This window comes from Canis aureus, chromosome 17 (genome assembly GCF_053574225.1).
Source record: "Canis aureus isolate CA01 chromosome 17, VMU_Caureus_v.1.0, whole genome shotgun sequence".
Taxonomy (NCBI): domain Eukaryota; kingdom Metazoa; phylum Chordata; class Mammalia; order Carnivora; family Canidae; genus Canis; species Canis aureus.
In genome coordinates, this window is record NC_135627.1 from 30386530 (window position 1) to 30407323 (window position 20794).

The 20794-nt window shown below is 38.3% G+C and overlaps 1 protein-coding gene across 29 annotated transcripts in view; it reads right to left on the reverse strand.

The window, feature by feature from the left end:
* Nucleotides 1-20794, reverse strand: part of SCEL (sciellin) — a 297545-nt gene that overhangs the window by 95732 nt on the left and 181019 nt on the right. Inside the window, exon 1 of one of the 29 annotated variants that reach the window (XM_077855314.1) lies at nucleotides 12814-12971. The exons of the other annotated variants lie outside the window; for them this stretch is intronic. The gene's annotated coding sequence lies outside the window, so the exon portion shown is untranslated. Of the gene's footprint in view, nucleotides 1-12813; nucleotides 12972-20794 lie in introns of those variants that run through there. 29 annotated transcript variants of the gene reach the window in all.

Here is a 20794-nt window from a genome sequence, read left to right on the forward strand (position 1 = left end):
ACCTCTTTGGACAGCAACCAGCAATAATACTCATCCTGAGTAATGCAAGACTGAACCAGTACCCTGACATTAGCATGAGAGGAAAGGGAGACCCTAGGGGCCTCCACCTGACTCCTGACATCTCACTCTTCGGGAGTGCCATGAGCTCTGCCCTGGGTGCCTGGCAGTAGGAGAACCTGGACAGCCTCTGCAGCAGACAAACCCTCACAGAGCAGGCTTCTCTATGTGCTCCTTGATATTTTCTTGGTTACGAACATATGTCTCCATAAAAACTTCTATGGGAAAGGTCATAGCAGCATTATTCAAAATAGCAAAAAAGTAGAAACAACACAAATGTCCGTGCATGGATGAATGGGTACATAGTGTGTGGTATACAACATGAAAGTGCTACATTCATACATTTAACTCAGCAGCTTTTTAAAAATGAAGTTTTGGTATATTCTACAACATGAATGAACCTTGAAACATGCTAAATGAATGAAGTCAGACATAAAAGGCCACATGTGTATAATTCTATATGGATGCTGTTTTTGTTTATTTTTAATTTTTTTTAAAGATTTTATTTATTTATTCATGAGAGACACAGAGAGAGGCAGACACATAGGCAGAGGGAGAAGTAGGCTCCCTATGGGAGCCCGATGTGGGACTAGATCCCAGGACTCTGGGATCATGACCTAAGCCAAACGCAGGTGCTCAACCACTGAACCACCTAGGTGCCCCATAGATGCTGTTTTTAAATTTTCTTTGCTATTCTACCCACTTCCCACCTCAATTCACCTCCCAAGTAGAATTAAAGGGGCAGAAACTGCTGCCTCTTTAAGTTCTGCTGGGTAGGGAGGAGAGTTCAGACAATAATAATACTTTATATGATTTTATAGAATTTATATTTACCCCATTTGGTTTCCATAACAACAGTCAAGAGTGGTATAATTCTATGACAACATGGATGGAGCTACAGAGTATAAAAAGCTAAGTGAAATAAGTCAGATAAGGAAAGACAAACACCATACAATTTGACTTATTTGTGGAATCTAAACAAAACAAAACAAAACAAATGAACAACAACAACAACAAAAATACAGAAACAGACTCATAAACACACAGAACAAACTGGTGATTGCCAGAGGGGAGGAGGATGGGAGGATGGGAAAAATAGGCAAAGGGGATTGAGAAGTACAAACTCCCAGCTATAAAATTAGTAAAGCACTAAGGTGAAAGGTACAGCATAGGGAATATAGTCCATAATATTGTAATAACATTGTATGGGGACATATGGTGACTACACTTATAGTGGTGAAAACTGATTAATATAAAGAATTGTCAGAATCACTATATTCTACACCTAAAACTAATATAACATTGTATGACAAATATACTTTAGTTAAAAAAAAACATTAGAGGGATCCCTGGGTGACGCAGTGGTTTAGCGCCTGCCTTTGGCCCAGGGCGCGATCCTGGGGACCCGGGATCGAGTCCCACGTCGGGCTCCCGGTGCATGGAGCCTGCTTCTCCCTCTGCCTGTGTCTCTGCCTCTCTCTCTCTCTGTGACTATCATAAATTAAAAAAAAAATTAGAGTGATATAATCCCTACCTTGTAGAGACAGAAACAAAGACAGCTTGAGTAGCTAATGAGTGGCAAAGCTGGGACTCAACCTGAGGCTTTCTAGCTAGAGGCTCATCATTTTTTCCTCTATGCCAGGGACTCCCACATTGTCAGCACTTCCTGCAAAGTGGTACAGAGAAAAGCAGGTATCTCCTCTTTACCTTATATTTAGAGAATGGCTCTAATCAGATCCAACATTTTGCTAGAGGGCCTGATATTTTCAGGCCTTCCATAGCTAGGCATTCTTTAGGAGTTCTAGTTTAAATGGAGACAAATGAGATAAAACAGCCAAGAAGCTCATTGCCCTTAACCTCCTTCTTCCTGACAATGACTAGCTCAGTTATCCTGTAAACACCTCACTGGCTCCACCCTGAGTCTCTATAATACTTTCTAGGAAAGTTTCCAACAAACCCACTTGCTTTCTCTAGGACGCTCAGTTCTATCTTATTGCCTCTTCCATGAAGGTCCCTGGGAAGAACTTAGCCTTTTGTACTTCATCCTCCATCTACTCTCAAACTAGGATGCCATGCAGAAGGCAGGAGCTGCCATCTTGGGACCATCTTGGGAATCATATAAAGTATTATTATGATTTCATAAATCATATGATTTTATAAATCATATAAGTATTATTAAAGATTTCATATCTTTATGAAAAAGAAGACTAAAGTCACATACTAAGAATGGCAGAGCAGGAAGTTGAAGGAGCCTAGTGCCTTGACAGTATCATAAAGCTGCCATAATAGCCCTGGATTATCTATCTCTTGACTTCTCCTTGCAAGGAAAAAAATAAACCACTAGTATGTTCAGGAGATTATTTTTCCATATATTTATTACACAAGCTCAATGCTCTTCTTACCTGTTATGAGGCCATTGTGGAGCAAACAGAAGCTAGGTATAGTAGGTTAAAAGTAAGATATAAAAAGCCCTTGGTGGTCTACAAAATATAAGATATCAATAACTCTTGGAGTGCCTGAGTGGCTCAGGCAGTTAAGTGTCTGCCTTCAGCTCAGGTCATGATCTTGGGGTCCTGGTATTGAGCCCTGCATTGGGCTCCCTGCTCAGTGAGGGGTATGCTTCTTTCTCTCCCTCTGCCCTCTGCTCATGCTCTCGCTCAAATGAATAAATGAAATCTTTAAAAAAAAAAGACATCAGTGACTCTTTTATTAGTAAAACATTATTTCTTGCAATGTCTATGTGTTCAATGTTCCTAGCAGGAAGGATCACTTCTTGAGTCCCTATTATTACTTCAGATTGCGCCACGTGCTTTATGCATATTATTTTGTTTAATCTTTCCAAATGAGTACTATCATTTCTAATTATAGGAATCTGAAACTCAGAGAGGTTAAATATTCTGCCCAAGGTCACACAGTAAGTGGCAGAACCAGGAACTGTAATTAGTTCCATATGATTGTACACCAAGGCTCCTTTGAGTACATGATACTACATGTCATTCAAAGTATCATGTGATCGAGCCAACACCAAACACTCAAGGAAATGCCCCGGAGTTCTGAAAAATGGAAGATAATGGAAGAATTGCTGGGAGAGCAGAAATAATGAATGGCTGCTCCAACATCCCTGGACAGCCCAGCCTGGAGCCTCACCCTGTTGCATCTACATTGAAGCCATGAGTCGCCTGGCACTACTCCTGACCAGACTCCTTCCCTGGATCTATCTTCCTACCAGATAATTTGACAATGTTTTATACTCTTTCTTAGTTCCATGATGTCCATTGGCACAAAGTAAATGATAGAGGAACATGCATTCTATTTTCAGGTGATAAAAGTTTAATAATATGCAAGAGTTTTTTTTTTATGAAAGTGACTAATATTGTGAGAAAATAAATTTTTCTCATTAAATCCACATGTTCCTCTTTTTAAAAATTTTTATTTATTTATTCATTTATTTATTTATTTGAGAGAGAGAATGCATGAGAGTGGGAGTGGAGGCGGGGAGAAGAGGTGGAGGGACAAATAGACTCCATGCTTTGTATGGCTTGATACCATGACCACAAGATCATACCCAGAGCAGAAACCAAGACTTGGCTGCTCAATTGACTGAGCCACCCAGGCACTCTGCATGTGTTCCTCTCAGACCGCCCATACAATCTCCCTCAGCCTCACCTTCCTCTTTTCCTCTTAGGACTCATCGGCCATGTCACCCTAACCATCTCCCCATGTCAGCCCATTTGGTGGCCCAGAACCATTCCAGGAAGCTCCAAACTAAAACCTCTAATGTGCAAGCCCATCTCATCCACCTTTCATGCCTCAGAGAGTTTACTGCAATGGAACTCTTTCCATCTTGCCCAGAATATAAAGCAATATTTTTCATATATGGATATTTCCTGTATTGTTATTAAAATGGATCAACAACATATGTCTTTGTGAATAACCCTTATTAATAATTAACATTAATTAATTATCCTTTTGCTAAGTGGACCAGAGATAACAAACCTCTTAAACTGATACTGCCAAAAATATATGAGGCCAAATTTTATTTTTATGGCTTTTTTAGAAGAAATTACTTATTTCAGGGACTGAAGTTATCCCGAGTTTCAAATCTATTCAGACACCTTCATATCTGTGTCTATAAGATGTCTAGTAATGACACCACAGTAGCCTAAGTTTAGCCAATTAGACTTATTTCTAAGTGCTGCCCTTCAGTTTCATTCCAATTAAGTTTTTAACTTCTCAGGAGAAAGACTCTAATGTTGGCTTCTCAAAAAGCTGCTAGCAGTGCATATGCCTAACAATGGCAGATTACCCGCAACTGTATTGTAAGCGTGGAATTTTGATGGGAAAAGATGTGTGAAAGCTGTCTCTATTATTCTGGACACTACAAAAGCCTTTCCCTTTAAAGTATCAAATGCATAAGTTTAAAATTCTGATAAGAAACCATGACATCAAATCAATAAAGACAGAGGAAAAAAACTTCAACTGCTGGCCCATCTTTCGTTTCCCCTTTGTGGCCAAACAGCAGAAAGAGCTGGTTTTGACCCATGCCTACAGCCTACAGCCTACACACGGCATCTATCTGTCTTTAGGCTTTAGATGAAATCACTCTTCTTAAGCTCTGAATCACAAAAGCAGTCAAATTTCTTAGTTCTCTTTGGTTGTATCTGAAACTATCAAACATCTCCTATTTCTTAAATTTGTCCTCTTTTCAGCTTCTTTTCATCTCCTTACGGTCTTTCTCAAATTCCTCCAGTGTTTGTAATAACGGCACTATTATTTGTAATAATAATAATAGCACTTTCCCAAGAGCCCTTAGGTCCCTTAGCTTAAATCCAATCTTAGTTTCAGCTCTTCCTATCCCAACTTCAAAAATTTCCTGGACCACTCCCTAACTAAGATACAAGTCTTTTCCTTCATCATTTGGATCTTCTTGACAGAAAAAAGACTGTGGATCTCACTCTTCCCTTCCTGCACAAGCACAAAATGCCTCTTGGCTTACCTAATAAGTTCCTTACCACTCCTTGCTAACTTTCTCTTCAGAAAGATCAGGTAAGCAAAGAAACTGGGCTGGTGAGTTGCATAGAGGAAAGAGAATAGGAAAAATGAGGCAGGAAAGAGGAAAATAAGCTGACAAAATAGACAATGAGAGAAAAAAGAAGTAAAACAAAAGATAAGAAAAAATCAATTCTGACTGTGGGTATCTGGGTCATGTGATAATGTTAGCTGTATGGAGCTCAGATTTTATATGTATTATCTCATTTAAGAAACCCCCCCAACAAGTCTTTAAGGTGCTATTATTATCCTCATTCTACACCTATGTGAAACTTTGTGATGAATGATTTCAATGAAGCCAGAGTTTTTTTGCAGATGATAGGGCAGAAGTTGGAAATATGGGCAGTGGGTGAAATTAGTTGTTTCAGGAAAGAAGTTTTAGGATGAACAGTTTGCCGCTATTCACATGATACATGGTTGGGATTCAATCTGGCAACAAAGTTCTTGTTCCAGTAGCCTATGAAGCAAAAAGGGGCTGGTAGGTGAAAAGTGACAGGCTAAATGAAAGGGTGAGAAGAAGGACATTTCCTCCACTGTAGATCCCTGATGGACTTCAACCAAGAGTAAGATTAGGTAGGCTTTCTTGGATCATTTTACCAAAGTATCATGAGATCAGCATTGAGTGATAATCGGTTATTTTAACTGCTCCAAAATCTTCTGCTCTACTTATGTAAACTGATATCTTTATGAAAAAGAACAAATGCGAATAGTCAGCTAGAGGAAATCACTATAGTGATGGAAAGCATTAAAAAGCTAATCTAGAGTAAGGAAATAAATGCAGCAAAAATGGCTTAAAATGGCATATGTACATGCTCTGGTTGTGCATGAAAGTCTGGAGGGTTTCATGGCTCAATAATAGTGCCATATCCACTAGTACTTGTTCTCAGAAATCACTGATAACCGGAAAAAACTCTAGAAACTGGAAAAGAACAAATACCATTAAGCTATTTTCTATAGAAGAGTAAGAGGAGCCTGGTAATCACAAACCAATAAACAGAAGCCTGCTTCTAGAAGATAAATAAAACAAACCACCAAACAACCAATTACCACCTAAAAGAACATGAAATATTATGTAAGAAGAAAACAAACAGGTCTTCATGAAGTGCAAACATTAACAGGTCCACTTACATTAATGGATTCTTTTTAGCCTTCACATGCAGTGTAGAAGCAAATCCAATAATTACCAGGCTGGTAAGAACTCATTTAGCCTGCTGCGATGGTTAGAAATTTGCTATTTCTTTAGTCATGCAGCCTCACAGTCTGAGCTTAGCACTGAGAAACTTGCTTACTGTCAGTGAAACAGTTCTGAATGTAGTGCAAGTGAAATCTTTCAGCCAGTCCGATGTCTACATGCTACCGGTTTTCTGGTACCCACATAGCATTTTCTGTTTGTTCTATTTTTAGTGTGGGCCCTCACTAGCACCTATAATTTCCACAGAATGACAGCATCAAGTTCTAGCATGAAGAGTCCTACTCTCTGGGACAATGATCTGTTTCAGCCTATAAAAGACACTGATCTAATACTTATTAATAAAAACGCTATCACACAAAAGTTATCTATGACCTGAGCCCTTCATGCGCTATTTTCAGTTCCAGTCGAGGACGTTCGTTAAATGAGCGAAAACCCAAATTTTTAGCCATGGACTATGAGCCAAAACCCCATTTGTTACCATAAGTAGTATTTCATATTCACAACAGCTCTGTCATGAGGTCATTCTTTATCCCCATCTTACACAGTACCATATTTTTCATTGTGTCAGTAATACATGCTCAAAAGAAAATGTGAAAAGTCAAAGAAAGCACAAAGAAAAAAAATGAGACACCTTTCATCTATATCATTATTTTCTTCCAGAGATTTATTTGCCTACTAGAGCCTACTGATCCACATTTTTCAATGTCATTAAAAACGATTAAATGAGGGACGCTTGGGTGGCTCAGCTGTTGAGCGTCTGCCTTTGGCTCAGGGCGAGATCCCAGGATCAGGGATGGAGTCCCACATTGGGCTCCCTGCAGGGAGCCTGCTTCTTCCTCTGCCTGTGTCTCTGCCTCTCTCATAAATAAATAAATAAAATATAAAAAAAAATTAAATTATTTCTCCTGCAACTAAAACACATTTCATCTTATGTGTCTATTAATATAACATTACTCTTCTGTTGTTTCCAACAAAACCATACAAAAATCTTTTACCACATCTCTGATTTTTTTTGTATGGATCCCTAGAAGTGAAATTATTTGTCAAAGGGTATAATTTCGAAAATGTTCTTGATCCCTATCATCAAGTCTCCTTCCTTAAACCCTGTATCAGCTTATAATGCACCAGCAGCATATAAATGTCCATATATTCACCAGCTTTTAGAATTGTCATTTATTAATCCGTTAATAATTTGATCAGTGAAAGTGGAATCACTTTATCTCAACTGCATATTTTCATAATCCTATCCGTTATTTTATTTATTTTGTGAATTCTCCATTGATTAATATTATATTTCTTATTGTTTCCTTATTGTCTTCATGTATAGGTAATATTAATTTTTACTTTCCCAATTTTTACTTGTCTTCTAATTCTGAATTTTTTATCAGCAGCTTTCAATTTTCTAATTATCTTTATCCTTATGAATTCTTTCACTCTTTAAAAATTCCTGTAGACTTGGGCAGCCCAGGTGGCTCAGTGGTTTAGCGCTGCCTTCAGCCCAGGGCCTGATCCTGGAGACCCGGGATCGAGTCCGATGTCGGGCTCCCTGCATGGAGCCTGCTTCTCCCTCTGCCTGTGTCCCTGCCTCTCTCTCTGTGTGTCTCTCATGAATAAATAAATAAAATCTTTAAAAAAAAATTCCTGTAGACCATGCACAAAACTTCTTTCTGACCTCAAAATCCAAGCAATCACCAAGACCTACAATCCTATATATCTCTTGATAGTATTTCTTTTGATATTCAGACTACCAATTCAAACTGCCATAATCTGTTTGCCATTTTAACAGCTTCCTAGATATATTGCTGGATCCCAGGCCCAGTTAATCCCTTCTAACCCATTCTCTGCCAAAGAGTCACCACCTTGCTTAACACTCTTCAATGGTGCTCCATCTCCGTCAGGATAAAACCAAGTTGTTAACAAGTCTTACAAATCCACACCCTCCTGCTTCATCATCCCCACTCCCCATTCCTCACTCAAGCTCTAGTTTCAGCCACATTAAATTGTGCCAATTTCCTGAGGGCTTCACCCATTTTACACCTTTAAGCTGTTCCTTATTCTATGTACTAGGCCCAAAACAGTCTTTATTCTGAGCCTTTCCTCACTCATTACTCTCTTTTCAGGAAAGACTTCTATTCATTCTTCGGGTCACATAACCTCCCAGAGGCATTCAGTGACATCATTGCAACCTGCCCCCTACCTCCCCAAGCTGAGCTAAGGGCCCTTCTAAGTATTCAAATAGCAAAGAGTATCTCTCTATAAACACATTCATCAAACAGACTGCCTGGTTGTGAGGCTGACTATTCTTCTATCCCCAGGGCACACAGGAACACACTTATATGCACACACACACACACACACACACACACACACACACAGTAAATCCTGAGAACTGTAAACAAGACTATCTTCTCTACAGTTGTGTTTTCAGAACTTATTAGAGTATCTGGCACATAATCGTTTTAGAGGGGATATTTATTGAACAAATGAGATTAATTAAATGTTTACACATAATTTTTTACAATTTTTAAAATATATATATTTTATCGTTACATGGGCACTCTAATACATATGGATTTACTTTGGTAATGGTAGAATGAATCTCTTTCCTGTTGATATATGATTCTTCCTTTGTCACATATAAAATTCTTACATATTCTAGAATATGTCTATTTTGTTTTTGTTTTTGTTTTTTAAATTAATTAATTAATTTTTTTAAAAATTTATTTATGATAGGCACACAGTGAGAGAGAGAGAGAGGCAGAGACACAGGCAGAGAGAGAAGCAGGTTCCATGCACCGGGAGCCTGACGTGGGATTCAATCCCGGGTCTCCAGGATCAGGCCCTGGGCCAAAGGCAGGCGCTAAACCGCTGCGCCACCCAGGGATCCCGAATATGTCTGTTTTGTTCCAGAAACCTGTCTTTAGTTTCTTGCAATAGAAATAAACTTTTAATTGCTGTACATTTTAATACCTGTGAAAGCACCCCTCATTAATTTCCTTTGTAGAAATTCTACCAGCTATTCTCACCCTCTTATTTCTTTCAGATAAACTTTAAAATTATTTCCCTTAGTTCCAAAATATTACATAGGAACTTCTGATCAGAATTGCTTGAATCCTATAAAACAATTTGGGAAGAGCTGATACTTATGATATGCAATGGGTCCATCTAAGGACAGTACTCAAAGAAGATTTACTCAAGAAATCCTTTGTGTCTCACAGTAAATTTTTGTGATTTTTTAGAATCAGGGTTCCATATTTTTCTTGTGGAAATTTTTTCTTGATGTTTTACATTTCTTTGTGCTATTGTGAAAGAAATAATAATACAATATATATAGATCATTAAGAATTCTAATTTTTTTATCTACTGGTGCTGTGAGATATGCACGATCATACAAGTTACCCCTGGTTCAAAGTAAAATCATGATTAAATCCAAGTCTATCTGGACTCCAGCCTCCTACAGTCTCTTCTATACGAATTCCTTTCAAACATTTACCTAATGACAAAAGTGAAAACACTGAGAAAAAGGGCAGAGTTGCAGGAGGGCATTTTTCTACAAAACCTTTTAACTAAAATTAGTTCTCAGTGCAGATGTACCATGTAGTATCTGTGCATTTTCTCGAACACCACCCGTCTCCCGGGATCTATGTGTTACAGTTTGAAAAGTATGGTCTACAGTTCACTACTTCCCCCAAGAAGATTCCAAAAGAGGGGACTTAATCACATTTTAGGCCAAAGAAACTTGAGTCTAGAAATGCAAAATAAATTATTTGGATGCTTAGAGTTCTCAAGTATATAATTACGATGAAGATTCAGCACTGTGGTTCTCATGTCTAGAAGTAAGCTACTTGTCATTTAGTGGAAAACCATAAAATGCACTCTTCTAATTAATAATCACAATAAAAGGATGACGTGTATCCTTAATAAGTTTAGCAATTGATATAAAATGCAATCTAATAAATATAGCTATCATTTGACAAAGTGTCCATTTGAAGGAGGGCTTCTCCCAGATTCTAAAATCACATAGATTTTTACAACGGCAAACTAGAAACACTTAAACATATTTGATGAAAACTTGCGATTAAAATGTGAACTCTGAGCAACTAATGATAGTACACAGAAATTAATACATAAAACCCTATTTCAAAGTTCTCAGCAAGAAAAAGGGAAATCTGATCAACCAATGGCCATGAAGCAGATAATATCAGAAGACAAGCTGTGTGGGGCAATAAAGATTTCCCTTGGATTGCTGGCCAAGGATTTCATCACTTCCTTCTTAAAGAATGCTTCAAGTTAATGCCTGAATCACAGGGATACTCTCAGTTAAATCATGTTTACTTAAGTTGACTGCTTAGTGAATTATATGCAGTTCATTCCACAGTATGAGTTTAGCCTTCAAAGCATATTCTCTTCACAGAAAAATGATTTCCTTAGGTATTTCAGTCAAAATTCCAGTGGGTAGAGAAGTCACTGCAAATATGGAATGGTAGCTGAGATGATGATGGAGTTCACCACCGAGGGAGAGCACCACAACCTCCAAACAGATACCACACTGCCTTCCTACAGAGTTGCTGACAGCTCCTTAGATTAAAAGCCTGGGAATACAGCCAATAACAGGACTGACCCCATGCACTACAAATAAAAATGTATCTCATTATATCATAGTCATACTACACACACAAGTATTACTGGATAAGGAAATACTTATTTCCACATAATTTTAGTTCTTTTATAAAGCCGGAGGGAAGCTCATTTATTGCTCCTACATATTTTATGTGAAAGAAATTTTTAAGATCATTGAAAAATTCAGTAAGATGAAAGTCAGGCTTTTTGTTCTGGTTCTGTTCACTATGTCTTGGCAAGTTGCTCGACTGATATGTTTTGTTGTCCTCATCTATCGACTGATATGTTTTGTTGTCCTCCTCATAGGTTAGACTAGATAAAGCTATGCTCCATTCCAATCAGAAATTTTTGTCAATCAGATCAAAGATTTACATGAAGCTAAAAATTTTTTTTTAATTTTTATTTATTTATGATAGTCACACACACACACACACAGAGAGAGACGCAGAAACATAGGCAGAGGGAGAAGCAGTCTCCATGCACCGGGAGCCTGACGTGGGATTTGATCCTAAGTCTCCAGGATCACGCCCTGGGCCAAAGGCAGGCACCAAACTGCTGCGCCACCCAGGGATCCCGAAGCTAAAATTTTAATTAAAACTCTGGCCTGTTTATCTGCTTTTGTCTAACCTGACACTTAAAATCAACCAAATGTTTCACTAAAATTTTTCCTGATAACATATCTCAGTTTTCTCAAACTGATTGTTCCAATAAACACTGGAGTATGACAAATATCAAAAAGATCATATCTGCTTTATAAACTGTGAAAGTGAAAGGCAGTTTTAAATTTGACGTTTCATGAAAAGTAAACTTAAAATTCACAAATGCTGTACTTTAGCTTTGTGTTTACTATAAATGTTTGAAAGCCAACTTATAAAATTCCTCAGTAAATCTTTGGGAATTGAGTGCGAAACCTGAGACACACATGACCTGGTCAACAATGGGAAGCAATGAAAATGCTAGAAGTTAAGGCAGAGCTAGGTATGCCATGAGAAACAGCCCTCTGGGGGGGCAGAGAGCTGCTACTTGCAACCTGCAAGTGGCCCCAAGTTTGAGTCCCACAGCTCTGTATCATGAATGGAAATGGTGGAGAAAAAGACATGAATGAGACAAGTCAACTTTGCTACCAATTATTAAGGAAAACTTGGTTAGAATAACTTTTTTATTCCTATCAAAGAATCAGCTTCTAAAACCAATTTTTCAGGATTAGGACATGAATAGAAGTTGAAAATTGCCCCCCATCTGCATTAATCAATTCTTAGGTTAGAACTCAGGATATAACATAGACAAATTGACCAAATGCACACAAATCCCTGGAGGATGTCATGCATCTCCCAATTCACCCCACCCTGCTTTATTCCAGGGTACACTTATGCAAGAAATATGATTTTTCTTTTTTGGGGAAGATAGGGTAGAGGGGATATGGGCTTGGCCTCTCCCCCTCACAGCTCTTGACTGCAATGTTTTTTAGCTGTCAAGAAAAACAAATCTATAAAATAATGGAGTTTACCATTTCATCATCTGTGCAAACAGGGAGGTCCTTTTAAAAAAATGTTTTTATAGTCACTTGTGAAAATAGAATTGCCTTGAAGAATTTACTCTCCCTATGGGTGATAGGATTCACCAGCTGACAGCTCCCACACGGAAACTCAAAGAGGCTCTCATTTCTCTGCTGCCCATAAATGTGTTAAGTCTCAGGGAAGTTAAAAGGCAATGCCATCTCAAATCACAAGAAGTAGCAGAGCTGTTGACAAGCAGAACAGCCCCTTGGAAGCTGTCGCAATGTAACTCGAAAAAAGACAAAGTTAATACAGTAAGCTTAATCACTTGCAAAGGAAATGGGAAAGTTAAGCAAGTAAAGCAGATATATTTATGTTTGCAAATATCATTCAACTTACCTCTCTTGAGCTGAAAACCAGGACTTTTTATCTCAACTGCCAGCAGTGATTGATCCCCCAGGTAAATCCTGCTGAAACTAATGCGTTCCTGGAGTTAAATGAGTGTTGTTTCCACCTCTACCTGACTGTGTTAATGAACAATTTAGAGGCTTCTCCCTCAGTGGCTGAGTCACCCAGGGAGGAGGTGGGTGGTATGAAAGAGGGTGTCACCTTGTACAAATACCAATTCAATTAAAACAGGCTCACTCATGGACCTACCGTCATTGTTTGGTAAATTCTTGTTGTAAGTTATGGCTTTGTTATGACAAAAAGACGGCGCTCCTGTTATCGTCCTTTTCATTGATATCAACAATACACATGACTATATCACTGACAAGGAGGCAGAGTACCCAATTTGTTTTGGATTCTCTTAAAAAACAAAACAAAAACATAAGGTAGGAAGAATTTTCCTCTCTCATAGTGGCTGGAAGGCTGGGGCACAGAGGCACAACACGGAGCACTCTGCTTGTGAGAATCATATCCTTTAGGAGAGGAAAGTCCTTTGAAACTCTGACATCAGAAAATAAGAAAGGACACAAATCCTACATATGGCATATTTTATAAAACCATCAGAGGAAACATACATTGTGAAATATAAGAATTCTGATCCTTTTATTATTTCAATGTAGATAAACATGTAAAAAAGATGCTTGAAACACCTTTCATAGCTGAGTAGACTCCAGTGTCAACACCTGCTCTGGCAAGGAAGCAACAACCCAGGAAAGCCAAGCTTGGTAGGGGTTCCCATTACAGGGTCTGAAATGCATCTTCCATAATGCCAAGGAGGCTTTACAAGAAGCTCAGCAAACCTGGAACATTGCTGAGCAAAGCCAAGTCATTAGAACTTCCTGGGTCATATTTATTTATTCATCCTTCATATGAACAATTAACCAAATCCTTCCAATTTCAAGCCAGCTCCTGAAAATTATAGTAGAGCTGAGCTGTAGTCACTAGAAATGACCATAAAAAAGTAGGAAAATGTTCAGATAGAAAGACACAGGCAATTATAATATGCAGTTGCTATGCATGGGACATCACCCCCTTAACGTGCCCTTTTTCTGGGCTAAAGAATTTGAAAATCTAAAATGGGAAATGTTCTTTAACAATAACATACATACACATGTCTATTCAGTTCTTCTAAGAAATTTTATAAATGCAAAATATTTTAGAAGTATGTTCTAAATTTCTGTGGTGCCTGTAAATTGGTTGGATCGAGGTTGAATATTAATACTACGGATGAGAAAGCTGAAAAAAATATGTTTGGCTGAATTAAAATAAATTAGGAGTTATATTCAGCATTATAAAGAAGATACATTCAGTAAAATAAATTAGAAGTTATATGTAGTATGATTCAGCATTCATTTAACCAAATGAAGGGCTAAAACAGTTCCAGAGCCAGCTTGGAGGGAAAGGTAGTTAACTTACATTATAGAATGTTTAAATGTGTGTTTTTGTCCTCATGAAATACAGAACCAGCAAAATAAGTTTTTAATTTTAATGAAGTAAAATATACTGTCCAAGATATATCTTAGGCTTTTGAACTTCCAAGCAATTATTTCTGCATGTAATTGATGCAGGAATATTCCTTCTTATATAGCAGGAACCCATACCACTAAGCCACACAAGTGTCTTTTCATTTAGAACCAAATCTTTAACTCAAGAAAGGGATAATTCTAAATACTTGGGCAAAATTCACATCTCCTGGCTGAGCAGACATTCAATGAAAAGACTGCTGAGGGATCCCTGGGTGGTGCAGCGGTTTAGCGCCTGCCTTTGGCCCAGGGCGTGATCCTGGAGACCCGGGATTGAATCCCACGTCGGGCTCCCAGTGCATGGAGCCTGCTTCTCCCTCTGCCTGTGTCTCTGCCTCTCTCTCTCTCTCTCTGTGTGACTATCATAAATAAATAAAAAAAAAAAAAAAAAAAAAAGAAAAGAAAAGACTGCTGAGCATTAAGACTCTCAAAATTTGAGGAGGTCAATCAAGAGTCAAGAATGTGTTTGGGTGTGGAGGTGGCCAAATAGGTTTGGTCTTGGTTTCACTCAGGCCTTGAGCATGCTTGGAATACTTGGCTTCACCTCGCCTATTTCACTGTGACTGTCCTGAGTTCTTGAGGTCTCTTTAGAACTTGAGCTCCTAGGCTGGGATGGCAAATGTTTTATTGCAGGTGCCAATGCCAATTGCTTGGTAGTGGCTGCCTGGAGGGATATGATGAGGTCTGTAAAGCAACTTTGGACTTACACAGGAGAGTGCCATAGTTTTAATTAACAATGTCTGTCACCTGTCTTAGGGTTTTTTTGTTTTTTTGTTTTTGTTTTTGTTTTTGTTTTTTTTGCTATGTATATCTCCTAATATAGAACAGTGGTATATCTTTTTTTTCTTTTTGTTTTTTAACAGTGCTTTTTCTAATATGTTATATCCAATGAAATAATCAGCCAAATGAACACTTATTATTACATAATAATGAGAATAGCAAATACTTACATAGTAGCTGTTAATGTGTGAGGCATTGTTCTAAGTACTTGTCATACATTAATTTAATAATTGTTATTAGATGATTGTCTCCTTCTGCTACGGTCTGTTTCCTTGAAATTCATGTTGGAATTTTAACCCCCCAAAGAAGATAATGTTGGGGCTTTTGAGAGGTGCTTAGGTTATGAGGGTAGAGTCCTCATGAACAGGATTGGCATTCGTATAAAAGAGACCTCTCAGAACTTCCTAGCTTCTTCCTTAACTTGAGGACACAGTAAGTAGGCACAGGAACCAGGAAGAAAAGCTTCATCCAACCATGCTGGCACCTTGATCTCAGACACACACACACACACACACACATAACCTGCTCCCAACTCCACAACAGTGAAAATTAAATTTGTGTTGTTCATAAGCTGCCTAGTCTTTGGTATTTTGTTATAGCACCCTGAACAGACTAAAATACCTCCTGACCCAAGACAGATTCCAAGAGTGATGTGGAAAATGTAAAAAATACAAATAGGACAAATCAGCATCTTGAAATTCTCTAATCTATTACACAGATTACAACCCCCGACTCTGGGGTTGAAAGATAGAGGGTTCCCTTTTTTCCTCCGAGATGGAAAAAAAAATGTTATGTGCATGTTAAAACAAAGATATATCATTAGGATGTAATTACAGAGCCAGTTTCTCTTTTGCTGGGAGTAGACAGACGTCAGAATTAATGAATTACTGCCAGTGCTGCAAGAGCTGGTACATTGCTTAATACACTTTAATGGTGCCAGCATAATGCAGACCAGTGGAGAGCACAGCAGAGAGTGCACAGAAGCCTGAGTGCCCCTTTCTGAACAGACTCACCCTTCACTATGGGCAAATCACTTAACCCTTATGCCCATGTCTTTCTTGGTACAGTGAGATTATGAGATCTACCTCTTTACCAACTGGGTTAAGGTCACAATGAAGATGTCAGGATTTTTTTAACCAGGACTCCAAACCTTTGATTTATAGAAAACATCAGGAAGAACCAGGAGAACTCAGTTCTGAGTCCTTTCTGACTCTTCATGCTGCAAACAGGCAATTCTCCTGCCCAAAGAAAACAGCAGAGATTATGCATGGTTGATGGTGATTATAATGATGATGATGAAAAAAACAATAGCAACAACAATTGTTTAAATATGTGCCAATCTCTGCTAAGTGCTTTACGCACATGGTTTCATTTGATCTGCACAAAACCCCAACACAACAGGAACTGCTGTTATATCCATGATAGAGATAAGAAAACAAAAGTTTAAAATAAACACATCTAGGAATTAGATGTGTCCAGAATTCCAATGGAGGCAGACTGACAGCAGAGCCCACATTGTTGGGTATGAAGCTCCGTTGTCTCTCCAAAGTGTCAGAAAGGAGCATGGGCACTACTTAATTCAAGAGACCGGCTAGAGCGCAGGATAAGCTAAATGTATAGGAGGCCTGAGGCCTGAATAATAGGTGACAGAAAAATACAATGGCTTTCAGCAGGAAATGTATGTATATATGCACGTATATCATCATAGCCTACTTGTATTGGATTACAATGTTAGACCAGAGAATGGCCCTGAGTAGCTTCTGAATCGAGGCACCTTTAATGATAGTGTAAATTTAACTCATCAGTTTTCTTTTTTTTCTTCATTTAAGGAACATTTATTTGTTAAGACTATTTTTAGAGCAGTTTTAGGTTCGAAGCAAAATTGAGAGTCATGTACAGAGAAACCCTACATACCCCTTCCCCCCACACATGCACAGCTCCCTCTATTATTAACAACCCCCACCAGACCGGTACATTTGTTAAATGGATGAATGCACGTTTTTATCACTCCAAGTCTATAACTTATGTTAGGACATCACTCTTGGTGCTGTATATTCTCTTGATTTGGATGAATATACAATAACATTCATCCCCTCCCCACAATTCCCGGCAACCATTCACCTTATTACTGTCTTCACAGTATTGCCTTTCTAAAACATCATCTTGTTGGAATCACATAGTATGTACCCTTTTCAGATTGGCTTCTCTCACTTAGTGATATACATTTAAGGTTGTTCCATGTCTTTTCATTGCTTGATAGTTCATTGCTTCTTAGCTATTCCACTGTCTATTCAACAATTTATTTATCCATTCACCTAATGAAAAACATCTTGTTTCCAACTTTTGACAATCATGAACAAACTTGCTATAACCATCCACAAGCAATTTTCTTTTTTAAAAAAGCATTTACACAATGTATTTTGAACCACCCATATATTTACATTTTTTAGAAATTAAAAGTATAGAAAGCAATACGATGAAAAGTCTTCCTCTCCCCTCAAACTCTGATCTCCAGTAAAAGGCAGTTGTTTGGTTTCTTCTGGGTCCTTCATATATATGAGCAAATGTAAGATACAGATATTTCCTTCATTTTTTACACAAATGTTTGCATATTATACAGTTCTGAATCTTTTTTTGTTTTTTGCTTTAACATTATATCCTGAAGGTCTTTCCACACTGTGTTTTTTTGTAGCTGCTTGGCTTTCCATCCTATGCATATGCCATTATCTATTTCATCAATCCACTATTAATGGACATTTCCATCATTTCTAAGCTTCTGCTAAGAAACAATGTGGCAGTAACTAACATTGTACATAAATATTTGGCAGATGTGTGTATATATCTGTAAGATAAATTCTTATGATGTAACTGTTGGATCCAAGAATTTATACATTTTAAAGTTGGTAGATAAATATTAGCAAATTGTCCTCTGTAATGGATTTTTTAAAAATATTTTATTTAGTTATTCATGAGAGAGAGAGGCAGAGACACAGGCAGAGGGAGAAGCAGGCCCCATGCAGGGAGCCTGACGTGAGATTTGATCCCTGGACTCCAAGATCACACTCTCGGCGGAAGGCAGGCTCCAAACTGCTGAGCCACCCGGGGATCCCTTCTGTAATGGATTTATCCCTCTTATTCTCATTTTTCTTCTTCAATTGTTTGATCATTTAACAAATTTTAAATACTTAATATGCTTCTAGTACTGTTTCAGTCCAAAGAGTGCTTGCTCTCCAGGAATTCACCATGTTTAGAGAGATGGACATTGAATTAAATATCTATAATACATCAGGATAAAGTATGCACAACAATTTTATGGGCATAATTACATGGTAGAGAAACTGAAGAATTCTACCTGGACCTGGGGGTTAATGTTGATACTGAGTTTTGAAGTTTGTATGAACGTTGAAGGTTGAAGGGGAGAAGAGTCATCCATCCACTGTGCCTTCCTTGATTTGCTTCTTAAGGTCTTCCAGATTCCTGCTTATGAATATAGTTCAGGATTTGGCAGTCTAAGGCAGCGTGAGGCATGACTGGTCCAATTAATGAGAGAAGTAGGAGCAGAGATCTAGTTGGGTAAGCCAACTTGCTGCCAGATTTTCCTCAATTATGCCAAAGTTAAGAAAGCCTGCTTGAAAGTGTTGCTACTTTCCTGCTCCTTCCTGCGCCAACCTAAACCACCATTTCTGCAGCAGCAATCATAGTTACATCCATCCACATCTTCCTAGTCATATCATCTCCTGTAGACAAATGTGAGCAACACTGCCAATACAGGGCAAGCCAGTCTCCTGCCTCAATCTGAAATAACCAATTCTGCAGTGACTAGAAGGAAGATTTGCTCTTCCTTCTACTGAGAAAACTAGAATGGCAAATTAATGTTTTTTTTAATTTTTGTTTTTTTTGCAAATCAACTTTTATAATTAAAGTTTTCACTTTCAGATTGTTATTTCATAATTTCATGATCATCATGTCTGATGTTTTTCAATTCACAGTCAGTGCTTCCACTTTATACCAGTCTCTCCATTGCCAAATATCACATGGTATTACATCACAAGCCCCTTTGGAGAGGGCTGAAATTGGTCTGTATTCTAAACATGTAGCACAGTTCTTGTCTCATACATAATAGCACTCACTAGTTGTTGACTGAATGAAGGAATAATGATCATAAACAATAAGTGGGCATACACAGGGGCTATTCACCATTTGCCAAACATCTGGTTTATTTGTCTTATAAGTCTGATTTTCTTATCAGATTTTTCTATCCCTGGCTGAAGTATAGATTATTATAGGCTGAACTAAGGCTATAGTATAAGTTCTTCAACTCACTGGTAATATTCACGATTCTTTCAAAGCAGGAAAAGATTTCTCTGCGTTTTATAGATTGCTCAAACAATAATTATCATAACTGAACTTACTGCCTGAGGTTGGAGTCTCCATGACCTTGCTCTCTGCACATTCACATCCAATGAAATGGTTACTGACCCATCACTGTCAAGTCTACCTCCTGCTTCATGTTAACCTTTTCCTTCTACTTGACTCCTACCACCTGGGCTTGGGTTGAGTCAGGGACCTCATCTTGAGGGAACTTCATTTCATTCACTTGTTAACTGGCCTCTTTGCTGTTAAGACTTGTCCCCTACTGAGACACTCAGGCTCTTTCAGGCTGTAAAGATCAGAGAGAGATAAGCTCCAGAAATCTCAGTTAATGGGAATACACTACCAGTGGCAATTAAACAGGGAAGAGCCATGGTATCCCCAAATAATGATGCTCAGAAATCTACAGTTTAATACAGGAAAAAGATTCAATGTAGCAACCACATTGAAGTAAAGAAAGCATTATAGGTAAAGGCTGTTTCATAATAAAGGGTCAGACAGAGAAGCCACTTGCAAGCAAGACCTGGCTTTATCTCCCACATAGAGAACTACTGATTTATGAATGGATTACCCAAATGGAGTCTCAGCTGGAATTTCTTTTTTTTTTTAATTTTTTTTTTATGATAGTCAGAGAGAGAGAGAGAGAGAGGCAGAGACACAGGCAGAGGGAGAAGCAGGCTCCATGCACTGGGAGCCCGATGTGGGATTCGATCCCAGGTCTCCAGGATCACGCCCTGAGCCAAAGGCAGGCGCTAAACCGCTGCGCCACCCAGGGATCCCCTCAGCTGGAATTTCTTATACCCTGTTGGTCATGTATGCATATTCCTGCTACGTGACCAGGCCTTCTGGGGTCTTACCAGGTACAAACCATCAATTTTACTGTGAACAATGAACAATGCCGATTAGCTGGTACAAATCATACTAAAACTTTTAGGGCACATGGTGACAAAGTAATATTATTAATTAACATGTTTCAGGTAAATGCTGTGAATGCTTATTTCTTATTGTAGTAGAATATCTCATCTAATCCCAGGCTTGCTGGAATTAACCTTCACAGCACAGGAAGTTTAGTACAAAGATTCGGGAGGCTGAAAGGAAGACAGACATGTCAGCAGCCTTCTTAGAAATTATATAGTATTCCCTGCTGGTTACTTTGCAAAAACAACACTGGTTACTTTGGCACCTAATAGCAGATCTGTGAATCTCTCTACCATGACTTAGTTCCCCTCCCTCTGATTCTCCCTTCTTCCTACCATGTT